Here is a 13,462-nt window from a genome sequence, read left to right on the forward strand (position 1 = left end):
TACAAACTTCACTGATGGTTATTTCTTCCTGCTAATCCAAATATGCACAGATAATACTTCAAAGAATCATCATTTCAGAGGTCCAGACATAAAACAAGAAGTACTAAAGTAGTGTTCTTATTCATCTTTTGAATGTATGGAAGAAAACCAAGGAAAAAGAGGAAGAATACAGCAAGTGGGTTGATTGGGTTTACAAATGGTATCTAGATAAACAGTTGCTTTCTAGGACCATTGCTAAAACATAGACTGCAGGCACAAGATGACTTGTGCTTTGTAAGAAATGGGAAAATGTATTTGGCTGAAGCATAGCAAAGTTAATCGGGATAACTTTTAAATGAATTGTATGGGGGTTGGAAATGAAAACCCAGACATCAAAGCCTAAGACACGCACATTCTTTTTAAGAGTTGTTATAATTGGATCCATTGAATCACTCAGTAAAAAAAAGAAAGAATTATGTCTTTTGTTCACTGTAAACCATTGCTCTGAATATGAAAAATAAACAAGAAAATGGCAAAATGAATTTGCACTCAATGTTAAAAATCTAAGGAAGTACCAGTAAATGTAATGATAATGTAGAGATCACCAAGATTAAAATAACTGGAGGAAAGAAGAAAAGCAGGACTGTTGTTGCCATCTGCTATTGCCCACCCAACCAAACAAATTCCTACCAAAAGAAAATTACAAATCTCTGAAAGGGTCATAAATGATGGAGGTCTTTAATTATCATAATATTTTTGGGAGACAATCTCTAGAAAGATATCTTCTATTGGGAGACAATCTCTAGCACTTCTTCTATTCTCCTTCAGATAGCCACAAACAAACTTGAGAGACCACCTGCTGCCAATTACCTCCAATAGACCGATCAGATCCCACAGATTAGGCCTCCTCCGAATTCCATCTGCCGGCCAATGCCGGCTGGCGACTACCCGGAGGAGAGCCTTCTCTGTGGCTGCTCTGACCCTCTGGAACGATCTCCCCGTGGAGATTCGAACTGTCACCACCCTCCAGGCCTTCCGCAAAGCCCTTAAAACCTGGCTGTTCCGACAGGCCTGGGGCTAAAGAGCTTTTGCCCCCCCCCCCTCGAATGGTATGGTTGTTGTGTGCTTTTAAATTGTGTATTGTTTTGTTTGTCTTTTTATCCCTTATCTGTATCCCCTTCCCTGACTTGGATTGTGAGCCACCCTGAGTCCCCTCCGGGGAAAAGGGTGGCATATAAGTGCAATAAATTCAATTCAATTCAATTCAATTAGAGTAGAATAGAATAAACTGCAAGCTGGTCAGTCTAATACTGATATCCAAGAAGATTTTAGAGCAGACAAAAAATGAATAACTGTTTTAATATTATTGTTTTCTTAAATTATAATGGAAATCTGCACCAATTTGTTTAGGCAAAACTGACCTCATTTTGTAAAAGTTGGACATCTTCCAGAACAGATTATATGAATGTTTTAAATATTACATGTTTTGATTTCAGCAAACATTTTAAAAGCACTGCATATTGTTACGATTCACAAACTAATTAACTAACATAATTCGTGTTGAATAATAGAATTGAAAGGAACCTTGAAGGTCTTCTAGTTTAACCACCTGCTCAGGGAAGAAACCTTATACCAGTATGGCAAACCTTTTTTGGCTTGCGTGCCATAAAGGGGAGAGCGTAGGGGGGGTCATGCACAGGCATGCTGCACCCATAATGCAACATGCGACCCCCCCAGTGTGCATGCGCACATGAGAGCTATGACCTGCCCATTTTTGCATGCTTTTTTTGCCCTCCCCAGGCTTCAGAGGCTTTATAGCAGCCAGGGGAGTGTGAAAACAACCTCCCCCGCCCCCTGGAGGCCCTCCAGAGGCTTCAAGGACCTTCAGGAGGCTTCCCTAAAGCCTCCAGAGGACTAAAAATGACCCTAAGAACAGACCGGAAGTGACTTCCTGTTTGCTCGTAGGGTGGTTTTTAGTCCTCTGGAGGCTTCGGGGAAGCCTCCTGAAGGTCCCTGATGCCTCTGGAGGGCTTAAACCGGCCCTACAAGCAAACCGGAAGTCCGTTCCCGAACTTCTGGTTTGCCCATAGGGCTGGTTTTTTACGCTACGGAGGCTTCAGGGAAGCTCCTGAAGCCTCCAGAGGACCTCCGAGGGGGACAGGGGGGCTCTTTTCACCCTCCCCAGGCTCCTATAAAGCCTCTGGAGCCTGGGGAGGGTGAAAAATGGTTTTAAAAAACTCAGCTGGCCAGCCTGCACATGCGCGCTGGCCAACTGACAGGGCAACGTCTCACATGCCCTGACAAATGGCTCTGTGTGCCACCTGTGGCACGCATGCCATAGGTTCACCATTCAGCCTTATACCATTTTAGACAAATGGTTGTTCAATCTTGTCTAATGCAACTAAAGAATGGAAGGCAGAACAATTTAACAAAAATACAGCTGGAATGAAAATTATATTGCAAGAGTTCACCAATGACTTCTCATCAAATTCAGGGGTGAAATACAGTGTGGAATGCCAGAAGTTCAGTCCAGGATCCATTACTCAGCATCATTTTATTAATGACTTGATGAAAGGATTACTAATAAAATTTGCAGATAATATAGCATGGGGTAAAATTTATTACCTTAGAAGCAAACAAAATACAAATGATCTTGGTAAACTCTAGCAGTGTTTTTAAACCTAGGCAACTTTAAAATGTGTGGACCTCAATTCCTTGAAATCGCCACTCCACACTTAAACTTGCCAAGGTTAAGAAAAATTAGGCTAGAAACAAATGGGATGAAAATAATTGAATGAAATTTAACCGAGATAAGTTCTCCATTTTGTAAAAAGAATTTAACTGTATAAGACTGACAGGAAATAGGATGGGTTGGATGGACGGGAGTGACATCAAGTCATTTTCAACTTCTACTGGCCACATAGATGGATTTTATCCATGTCAATCTATCTCTTCCAATGTCTCATTGCCACTGTAAACTCCATCCATCCATCTGTTGGTCATCCTCTTCTCTCCTCTTTCCAGCTTTAGAGCCTTTTCCAGAGATGGATCTTTGCTTAGTGTTTCTGAAGTAGAATAATTTGAGCCATGTCAATTCAGAATTCTGAATTGATTTCTTTTAGGATCCATCAGTTTATTTCCTTAGCTGCTCACAGTACCTGAAAGAAATAAAAGTCAAGACTCATTATCCATTATTCCAGAGCATAGGAAGAAATAATGGATATACATTATAAGAAGGCAGCTTCTAATTGAATATTAGGGACTGTTCTTAACAGTAAGAGCAGTTCAACAGTAGAAGTAATTAACTAAAAGTGGTGAACTTCCCTTTACTAGATAAGGTTAAGTAGAGACCATATCTGATTCCAATGCTTAATTCAGATATCTTCACAAGAAGCTGGGCCAAAGTCTTAAATAGCTTCTTCCAACATCTGTGATTATAAATCAAGGTTGATCAGGTCTGCATTAATGCATCTCAAGTTTAATATCTTTTGATATCATTACACATACATTACGCATACATTTTATATGTTAAGAAAATTCATATACAAATATTTTCTATTCAGGAAAAAAATATCATAAAAATTCATAGAAAGGCAAAACAAAAAATGCCTGAATTTTGCACAAATTCTTTCCAACATATTAACCTGATGAACAGAAAAGATATAAATTATATATATAAAGTATAAATTAGAAAAACAAAGAATGGAAAGGAAGTTAATTTGACAGATTTATTGATCCTTAATTCTGGAGAAAACAAGACTGCCAATTTGAATGCCAACTTGTTGAATTTTCATTGCTGCTTCTTTCATTGCCCAGTCTATATATTAGTGATGTCATTAATTATATGACTGGAAAAAAAACCACAATGCAAGCTTTTTCTCATTCTACTTTTGAAAGAAACTTACTTTGAAAATGACTAACTTGACAATGCTTTTTATCTGTAGGTTTGAGTCTATTTTATCAGGTAAAATAAACTTGTATCTTACAGCAATTAACTCTAAAAAATAAATGAAAAATGAAAAAGATCTTCAAAACTATTTCTGATTAATATCTGAAGTGCAAAGGCATAGTATAAGAAAAGGTTTGCTTATGTGGAGGCAGTTTTTTGGAAAACAAGTTTTTTGGGTGATTCAAAGTATGGCTTTTGTATCTATTTAAAATTAAATTTTAAATGGAAGATGGTGATATAAGCATATGTTCTTTTCTTATACTTTCTGATGTTCTTTCTGTTCTACTCAGATAAAATCTCCATTTGGAAAGCAGATTTTAGTTAAGCATGAAACTAAATACATTGGAAAAAAATCAGTGCAACAAAACCAGTCCACAGTAAATTGGCCACCTGGAAACAAGAACAAAAGTAGCAGGCTCAAAGGCTGGACCAGAAAGCAGCATTGGAAAACAATCCAGAAGCAGAGACTAGAAGCAGTAGACATGCTCATGATCAGATAGTCCTGGGTATTCATGAAACTATCACTTATTTCCATTCTGGTGAGGACAAATACTATATTATTATAAGAATCTGGAAGACTCTTTCCTGTGGGCCTGTGGTAATAAAATTGGCTCCATGGGTAGTAGCTGACACTTCTGTGATACTTCCTTTAATTGATCTCAATGTGAAACTGCTCATCCTTCCTGAAAGCTGAATTTAGTTTATTCTTAATATCCCTATTCCTAATAAACCGAGAAAAGCAGGACCTTTGCTCAATAGTTGTAGCAGCAGTGTAAGATCCAAAAGCTAATTGCTTTCTCCAATTCTGACCTGAAACAGCAAGCAGGCCCAGCTGGCTTGCTTGAATTCTGGCTCCCACTTGCTTCCAAGTATGCATACACACTCATTATTCATTGTATCCTGTGTTAGCCAGGATGCTGACATCATCCCCTACCCAGTTGCCTGTTTATTTTCCTATTCTAAGCCAGCATGACTGCCGGAGGAGTCAGTTTGAGTGAAGTTATTATGGGATGCAAGGAAAGAGAGGTTCAGAGAAACTCTGTAAAAACAGTCAGGTACACAAAACAAGGCATATTGTTTTGTCACCCAGAGTCTATGGTAGCAGGCAGCTACAATAAATATAAATAAATTAAATAATAAATCAGTTTTGGTGACCACGATGTAGAAAAGATGTGGAGACTCTAGAAAGAGTGCAGAGAAGAGCAACAAAGATGATTAGGGGACTAGAGACCAAAACATATGAAGAACGGTTGCAGGAACTGGGTATGTCTAGTTTAATAGAAAGAAGGACTAGGGGAGACATGATAGCAGTGTTCCAATATCTCAAGGGTTGCCACAAAGAAGAGAGAATCAAGCTATTCTCCAAAGCACTTGAGGGTAAAAGAAGAAACAATGGGTGGAAACTAATCAAGGAGAGAAACAACTTAGAACTAAGGAAAAAATTCCTGACAGAACAATTAATCAGTGGAACAGCTTGCCTCCAGAAGCTGTGAATGCTCCAACACTGGAAGTTTTTAAGAAGATGTTGGATAACCATTCATCTGAAATGGTATAGGGTTTCCTGTCTAGGCAGGGGGTTGGACTAGAAGACCTCCAAGGTCCAACTCTGTTATTCTATTCTAAATAAATAGCCATTGGTTACTTGATCCCCTTTCCTGGTTTGTCTATCTTCTGTCTTTTCTATCCCATTGTATCTTTCTCCAATGTGTGCTTTTGATGCTGCTCTGAGTACAGTTAAAGCTGGCAGGATGGGATTAAGGTAAACTCATTCCAGGCAATCTCTTTGGTGATTTAGTTCTCTGGCTGCACCATCAGAAGAAAATACATCCACATTTTTTAAAGTAAAAGAGCATTGAGATCTGCAAGATATTTCCATCTTACTGCATGCAAATGTGATGAAATCCATTTCAAAATAGAATGAGATTAATGATCCAGGGGCTAACTGTCCACATTGCTGCTTCCAGGCTGCTGCTCACATTCTGCTTCTGGTTTTTTTATTTTTCAAACGCACCAGGGCTGACAGCTCTTCAGACACTCCCTTTTGAAGAATACTCAGAAGGGTTGATAATTTAAGGACAGCTTTATTCAAAAGCTTAAAAAAATTACCAATAACATACCAGTAAATATATATACATGGTTCCAAACAAAGTCGGCTTTTGTATACTCAATTTGTGAAATCAGCTCATTTTAATTTTGTCAGCTTTTTCAACAATTCCATTGATACAGCTCTTAAATGCTCCAATAATTGTGGAGATTTTTTTCCCCAGTTTATTCCATTATTTCTGTATATCAGTTATTAAGTACCAACATTTTCCAATCCTGTCCAGTTCCTTTAAGACCTTGTCTGGTGTTGTTTAGTATTGTCATATCTGTAAGAAAAAGTTGTTTTTCTTCAACTATTGTGATAACACAATAGACAGAATAGCTCATTGAGTTCTTGTAGGTGATCATCAAAGTAGCCAATCTACTTCGGCTTTATTTCCATTTTTTTAATGTTCAGCTTTAAAATATTTGTTGCTAACGCTTTTTCTTGAGCTGCAAATATTAAGCCTTTCATATTCTTCTTGGTGGATTTGATCTCAAGCCATTGTTAAATTTTGTTACTATTCACATTGCCTTCAATTCCTGTCAGATATTGACCAGGTTTAGCTTTCGATGTTTTATTCACTTTTGTAACTGTTAATTTTTATGATTTTCAATTCAAATGTCTGTTTTATTTGCAACAATTTTCCATGATAAGAACAAGCAATCTATATTTGGGGGGGGGGGTGTAGTGCATTGTACTTTGATCTTGCACACTGAAGTATCTAGTTTTGCTTATGTACAATATCTGCTGTATAGGAACAGCCCAAATATTAATGGATTTCATTAATAGATTTTTATTACCACCATTCAAGTTTGGCCTTACAAACTTTACTAAGCTATATTATATATTCAGCACTGGTTTTCTTTGTCACTTGGACATGCAAGATATTGTTTTTAAAACAGACCAATATTTCTAACTTATTTTCATTGGCAATGCTTTTATTTTAGTACCATTCCATAATTCATTATCATCTAAGCATTCTTTTCCCCCTCCCTTTTGTACACTTATCCAATCCAATTTCCATTTTGATATCATTAGTAAATATTTGAACTGTATCTAAAAGCAACAGTATTTGTCTACATGATTTTGCACACAATATGGTTTCAAATCATCCATGCAGAGCATATCTGAGACTTTTGTGCCTTGTTTTGATAAATTATAGCCAGATAACATTGTATTCAAAATTATCAGTGAAATCAGAGCCATATTGAAAAGCAATGGAAACAAAACATCTCCTTGAAAAATGATTTTTTCCATGTCCTTCTGTAGCTGTCATCAATACTGTTTTCTGTTTTTCCATTGCCATTTTTATTGCACTGTTTAAAAACATTTTATCTTTCTCATTAATTCCAAAATTTCTAAACCTTTTCTAAACCAACCATGTGGTAGTAAATTGAATGTGTTTTTGTCATCAATTCAAGTCATGGAAATCAATCATAAGGTGGTTCTTTGTGGCTTTGGAATTGTTGAATTATTATTATTGTTATTGTTACAAGAGTGCTAAAGTGTCAAGTTCTGACTTTAGGTATAGATATTTCCTTCCCTGACCCCACTTCCAATATTATGCCCTCATCTAATCCTAGCTCCTGTCTGCTATAAGCTGAGGTAGGGTAAGATCTATGAGCAACTCATATATTAATTTTATATTTCTCTGTATTGGGCCCTAATTCTGCAGTAGATCTGTATATAAAGAACTAGACATCCTACATTTTTTTAATTTAAAAACCAGATAATTACTTATAAAGTTATTTCTTACCCTTTTAATGTATATGCTTCATTAACTTAACTGATATGTATAAGTTACTTAACTTAAGTAACTTATACATATCCGAGGTCAATGCATGGATCTCAGAAGAGAGACTAACTGCAGTGTAATACTGGATGTGACGCCTGGACGTTCATTTTTGATTACCTCTACTTATATAGAGCCTTTTGCTTTGATTATTATATGGGTGCACTGCAATGATTTGAAGTTCAGGCACAATTAGGTAATCTGGTGCCCTACTCATATCTGACAGAGGTAGATCTCTAACTGTAGGAGATAATAGCACCACAGAGTGAACTATTACCTCCCAGAGTAGTCATTGTCCTATATCTCATCCTGACTAGTGGTACTTAAAACAGGTGAGGATGTGCTTGATTTTAATGAAAACAATTGTTCTCCAGAAACAGAGACTGAGGAATCTTTTTGCTCTCTCTTATTATATACAAGAATATTTAGTGGAATTAGGGGAAAAAACAAAACAATTTATAGCAGGAGATCTTAAGATTCCCAGCAGGAAGTATTTTTCTTTCTCTTGTCTCTCAAAAACTATTCTCTAACTTTTCCACAACACTGTTTTCTAGCAACCACTCACTCCATTACTTAACAACAACTTAACTCCTTTCTCCTTCTTCCTTCCCCTCAGTTTTACTAAGACAGAGAGAGAAAAAATAAGAAATGGGATAGGCTGGTTTATTTTAGTGGGTGCTTAAAACCTTTCTTCATGTTTTGGGGGGATTTGGATTGTTACATAGTGCATCTCCTTCTGAGTCTTCTGGCCAGACCTTCCTCATCTGGAGGTTCCAGGCATCCTGTCTGAGTGTTCACTTCTTCCCAGGAAGCCCCTGATTGATATCTTTACCCTCTTCTCCCTCTGGAGCCAAGAAATGCAACTGCCTATTCCAGTGATGGGCAACCTTTTTGGCGTGGTGTGTCAAAAATCGGCAAAAAATCGAGCATAACTCGCGTTGTGTGTCACTTCGACAAAAACATAATTTTGCGCAATTTATAGTTTAAACTACAAAAATATATAATTGCAATATAATTGTATTTAATAAACCAAAAACAAATTATTTAACATAGCTGCTTAGTAACTTCTTTGTTCATCAGTCGATTTCGTATGTTGCCCTTGATATTATTATCAGTATCACTTACCAACGGTCCTGCTTAGCAACCAAAATGTTGGCTCAGAAACTCTGGCATTGAAGCATGCAAGTCTTAAAGCTGTCAAGTTACAAGAACCTTGCACCCCTAACCCTTTAGGAAAAAAACCCAGGGGTCTTCAAACCTGACAGCTTTAAGCCTTGTGGACTTCAACTCTTCAACTAAAAGAGAGACTGATAAATATTAAAAAAAATAAAACCAAAAAGCAGCTACTGCAGTGGCTTAGATTAGAATTTTACTCAATTACTGTTGAGCCCATGGAAAGTTCTGCAGCCCCAGGAGCAAAGGAAGGGGGACGGAGAGAGAGAGATTGGCTGTTTGGGGTGCTTGAAACCACCTGGCCCTCCCCAAAGGAAACCCTCATTTGCAGGATGAGCCTCGACTGGCTCTGCCCAGCGGGGTTACCCCAAGCGCCATTGGGCAGCGATGGATGCTTATCCTTTTTCCTTCGGCTGCTTCAGCTGGGACTTCAGACACCCCAAGGGAGGGACTTTATCGGGCCTCCCCCCTCCCCACCCTTTGAATGAAGGTGTGATATGGCTCCTCCATCCCTGCTCTTTAACCCAGCCAGAATTACAGGAGGGCTGCCCCCGTTCTGCTTTCCGGGGTGGATCTTAGCCGAGGGACACCAAGACCCCAGAATGGGTGGGGGGTGGGGGAAGAGCTTCTTGACGGAGGCCACGATCGACTTTTGGAAGTTGTGTTTTCGTAAAATAAGATTAACCTTTGGATGTGTTTGTTCCGCTCGGCCAGCGGCGTTTTCTCCCACTTAATCCCGGCGGATCCTGATATCTGAGCTGGAAAACTGCAACCCCCCGGAAATGATGACGCCCCGCTGAGTAGCTGGGACTTGCAGAAAAAGGTTGCAGAGAGAGAAGCGTTCGATCCGTAATCCGTCTGTGGGGGGCGCTGGGGACAGGCCGGGCCCCTTCTTCCCACCTCTATCCCCCCCCACTCTTGAGGGACAAGCCCTTTCCCCTGTCCCAATGGTGGAATTTGAGGCTACCTCTGCTTTCCCTCTCCCTCCCTCAGTTGTGCAGCAGCGGCAGCGGCAGCTCTCAGCCTGGGCGGCAGCATCACACAGGCTGTGGAAGGAGGAGGAGGAGGAGGAGGAGGGAACCAACCAAAGAGAGGCTTTTACCGAGTCTGCGCCCCACAGCCAGGACCGTCCTGGCGCCTCAAGCCGCGTTTCTTCCTGCAAAGCCCTTCTGGCGTCAAGCGGAACTCTCGGGTTGCCCGAAGGGCTTTGCAGGAAGAAACGTGGCTTGAGGCGCAAGGACGATCCTGGCTGTGGGGTGCAGACCCGGTAAAAGCCTCTCTTTGGTTGGTTCCCTCCTCCTCCTCCTCCTCCTCCTTCCACAGCCTGCGTGACGCTGCCGCCCAGGCTGAGAGCTGCCGCTGAAACAAGTTTGGGGAGCATGTGCGTGTCACCCGAAATGGCTACGCGTGTCAGCACTGACACGCATGTCATAGGTTCGCCATCACTGGCCTATTCTAACAACCAACAGCAATGTCTCCCTCCAACTTCTCCCACAGCCACCACCTTCCCACACAGCCATTCTAAAACAGTTGTTATATCAATATCTCAACGTAGCAACCGACTCAAAAAAGGCAACATGTCTCTCTATCTTTCTGTTTCTTTTTGCATTTCCCTAACCACTTAGGGACATGGTGGCTCAGTGGCTAAGACACTGAGTTTTTCAATCAGAAAGGTTGGCAGTTTAGCAGTTTGAATCCCTAGCGCCGCAGAGCGGAGTGAGCTCCCATTACTTGCCCCAGCTTCTGCCAACCTAGCAGTTCAAAAACATGTAAAAATGCAAGTAGAAAAATAGGGACCACCTTTTGTGGGAAGGTAACAGCATTCCGTACACCTTTGGCGTTTAGTCATGATGGCCACATGATTTTGGAGACATTTTTAGACAGCGCTGGCTCTTTGGCTTTGTAACAGAGATGAGCACCATCCCCTAGAGTTGACTACCACATATGTGTGAGGGGAACCGTTACCTTTAACAACTTAGGAAGTTGTGCCCACTCATTCTCCTTTCAGGGCTTTAGAATCCCAATACCTTTATGTTAGGTTTGACCAATCAGAATGCTGCTTCCCTCTGCTCCATGACAGTCCTGGCTAATAGCCAGAGCAGTTTATCTACCCTTGTGACAACTCATCTGCCCTCCAAGGACTTTCTGAATGTCTTTTCCCCATTTTTATTCTCTCCTGCTGCTGAGTCAAATCATATCAACAGCAGCCCATCTGCGGGCCACAAAACCAACATGTTACAACCTTTGCTATTCAGAAGTATACCATATATAATTTTATTAGAAGTAAAAAAAACTGGGCATCCAAGGCAGGCAATAAAATGAAATAGATTTTTTGGTGATTCACTCATCCTTAATTAGAGCTGGTTTGGACAGACATTGGGGTTGTCCATCTAATGTCACAAATAAGTCTGAATAAATAGCAAATGCCCCATTGGCCAAGAATAAGTAAGGGAAAGGAATTTGAAGAATGATCATTGGAGTCTAGGATTATTTCAAAATTCCCTGGTTCCTATTCCATTTCCAGATTCTTAAAAAAAACATATGGAATAAAATAACAATCAACTGGATTGAATACTATTCTGTTTGCCAACCAAGGAACAATAGTAAACCAGCATTACAGATGCTAAAGGAGAAATGAGAAAGCAGCTTGCTTCTAAGGCCAGCTGGCAAGTACCAGAAGTTAGATTCAACAGGGACTTTCCTAATTCATAGAACAATCATTCAGCCTCTCTATTTTTCTTGTACTGAGCAAGTCTTATGTTGCTCTGAACACTTAAGCTGTTAATGGTATCCTTCACAGCCATAATCATCCTTATGAATTTCAGAGAGATCATAGCAGAATGTAATGTAAGCAAATAAGGCTAATCCATGACACAAGAATGCTTTATAACATTCCACAGTTAAATATTAATTAAAAGATTAACATTTGCTTTGAGTTACACTTTTAGAACTGCATTTTTTCAACATGATGGTTATGAATGAGCTTGCTGCTTAAATTGACAATCACTGGAGACATACTAAAACTGGCATAAATATTTCGGTTCTGTCTTTTGCATCACATTTTCTATGTCGTTAATATCATAGACTCTAGAAATAAAGGGACCCTGAAAACTGCAGCCCTTGAGAGGGTTCAGCCCCATGCTCATTGCAAGGTATGCTTAAAATCCAGGCAAATATTTAAAGGTTAAATAAACTAGCACCAAGCTGAAGCTTACCAGGATGTAAGATAACTCTATTAAATTGAATCCAAGGATTCAGTTTGGGGGAACTGGCTACTCTGCAACCCTTGAGAAGTGGGCAAGATGGAAAACATTAACAAAATGTAAAGCCCCCCAAAAACCCTTATGTGACATTCCTATTTAACAGATGTGAACTGACCTATGCAAATCTGACTCCTTAAAACTCTTGTCTTGAGGGTTATTATCAGATCTAATAATGGCAGACTAATGGCAGGGACAGGAGTACTATGGTCAACATGGGGTAATTTATCTCATAGGCTATTTAAATGTCCCAGGATTTTCCCAGAACTTGGGAAAATAGCACTGTAGTAAATTACAATGACATGTCCCACATTCAGCTATTCAGCTGAGGGAGCCCAGAGCAAAAACTAGCATTGAATTGATCACTAAGGACATGCAGCTCTATGCAAGAAGACAAATGCTGGTGGCAGGTTGAGGACATGGGCACTCTTTTCTCAAGAAAGCAGGGAAGAGGGGAAAATGTAGGCTTTCTCCCTTTCTCAAACATTTAATACTTCTTTTCAATATGTGGATTTTGTACCACCTCTTTGCCGCAGGCAACTGGCCTGTATCATTTACTGGTTTGCTGGTGTATCTAAAAATGTCTTTGGGGATTTGATATCTTCTGGACACGAGATCCTGGATGCACATTTAAGTCTATGTATCTGCTTGAATCTAAGCATAGAACAAACATGCCTTGTCAACTGTTTTTGCATGAGTCCCCATGATATTGCCTTAATCTTTGAATGAAACGGGCTTAAGCAGTCTTTAGTTATAGTGGAGTTAAAGTAGTATTTCCCCTTTTATTCCAATTCTGTCCAAGGACATCTTGGGGGGAGTGTAAAATATGTTAGGCTTGTTATTCATTACCTTGGATGGAAATCAGGTGACTGTCAGTAATTGGGAGCAGAGGGAGGACAGGGATTATCAATGAGTTCAGCAAATTCCACACACCAGCATTGTTCTTTGGCAGCCTATGGATGCCTAGGTAAGCACTTCAGCTTAGTCTTGGGGAAAGGCCTTATTTCAATTCTTTTAATTTAAATGAGCTCAATTTCCAAGCTGCTTGTTTAAGAGGAGCTTCCAGGGGAATGTCTCTGGGTGTTTTTGTATTCATTCTTCGGCCAGCAATCATAATGCAAAGCAGAAAAAATAGTAATTCATATGAAACTGCAGAATATGTATATCAATAATGTCGGTGGTTGGGGATTTCATTTGGCTGGTTTGAATCACATCAAACTACC

This window comes from Thamnophis elegans, chromosome 4, assembly GCF_009769535.1.
Source record: "Thamnophis elegans isolate rThaEle1 chromosome 4, rThaEle1.pri, whole genome shotgun sequence".
NCBI lineage: Eukaryota > Metazoa > Chordata > Lepidosauria > Squamata > Colubridae > Thamnophis > Thamnophis elegans.